This window comes from Citrus sinensis, chromosome 9, assembly GCF_022201045.2.
Source record: "Citrus sinensis cultivar Valencia sweet orange chromosome 9, DVS_A1.0, whole genome shotgun sequence".
Lineage (NCBI taxonomy): Eukaryota > Viridiplantae > Streptophyta > Magnoliopsida > Sapindales > Rutaceae > Citrus > Citrus sinensis.
This window is the reverse complement of record NC_068564.1, coordinates 28224193-28225861: the sequence shown is the minus strand read 5'-3', so window position 1 is coordinate 28225861 and position 1669 is coordinate 28224193.

The window sequence follows — 1669 nt, the reverse complement described above, 5'->3', positions numbered from 1 at the left end:
GGTGCGCTACGTTCTATGGGCGTTTTACCTCGTGGCCATCCGTGCGAACAAGCTTGTAAGCTCCGAGTCCCACTATCTGCTTGACCCTGTATAGCCCCTCCCAATTTGGTCCAAGCACTCCTTGAGTCGAGTCTTTGGTGTTCTGATTCACTCTCCTTGGCACCCAATCTCTGGCCTTGAACTGCCGTACATTCACCTTCTGGTTATAATACCGAGCAACCCTCTGCTGGTAAATGGCTGATCGTTTTGATGCTTACTCCCTCTTTTCAATTAGCAAATCCAGATTCAAGCACATCTGCTCGTTGTTCTCCTGGTCATTCAAATGATCTATCTGGTGCGTGGTCGTTCCTATCTCGGCTGGTACAACCGCTTTATGTCCAAAGGCCAAGGCGAACGGTGTTTCCACAGTTGCTGTTTTGTGGGTTGTCTTGTATGCCCATAAAACACCTGATAGCTCATCAACCCGTGCACCATTTTTTGCTCCAAGCCTGGTTTTCAAAAGTCTCTTAATCGTCTTGTTGGCTACTTCTACTTGTCCATTAGACTGAAGGTGAGCAAGCAAGCAATACTTCAACTCTATCTCGAGGTTCTGGTAGAAATCCCTAAAGCTGTGATTATCGAACTGCCGGCCATTATCTGTTATCAAAGCATAAGGGATCCCGTACTGACAAACCAGGTTTCTCCATACCAAGTCTGTTGTCTTCTTCTCTGTAATCCTGCTGAGGGCTTCTACCTCTATCCACTTCGTGAAATAGTCTATTGCTATTATTGCATGCGTTGCTGCTCCTCGTCCCATTGGCAATGGCCCGATCAGATCAATTCCCCCATTGAGCGAATAGCCAAGGGAAGGCCATAGAGGTGAGCTTCTCTGGTGGTTGGTTGGAGAAACTTGCAAAACTCTGGCAACTTACACAGCTCATGGTCTTCTCCTGCGCATCCTGGTGCATTGTCGGCCATAAATATCCATGCCTTAGAATCTTGTGGGCAAAGGACCTCCCACCAGAGTGGTTTTCACAAATTCCTTCATGTACTACTCTCAGTACGTAGTCTGCATCATCCTCATCCAAGCACCGAAGGAACGGTAGCATATATCCACGCCGATATAGCACCCCATCAATCATTGTGTACCTTGAGGCCTGGGCTCTGATCTTCCAAGCTCGTACCTTATCTGGTGGTAATACCCCGTCTCTAATGTATGAAGTTATCGGATCCATCCACGAGCCTTTTTGTTCTATCTGCATCACCTCCAAATTCTGCTTGATGCTAGGGTTGGTTTTTACTTCCAAATGGATCAACTTAGGCATTTTCGAGTCTGCTACAGCTGCCATCCTGGCCAGAATATCTGCTCGATTATTCTGCTCCCTCGGGATTTGTATCACTTCAACCGCTTTGAACTTCCCCATCATCTGCCTGACTTTCTTCAGGTACTGCTCCATCTTCTCATCTCTCGGTTGAAATCTTTCACTAACATGATTTGTAACCAGCTGGGAATCAGTTCTGATCTTCACCCTATCTGCTTTCACTGCCTTAGCCAATTCCAAACCTGCTATCAAGGCTTCGTATTCTACCTGGTTATTCGTGGCTGTGAACTCTAACTTTATAGCATAAGAGATCTCATCCCCTTCTGAGCTTTCCAAGACAATCCCTGCTCCAGACCCCTGCTCTCCTG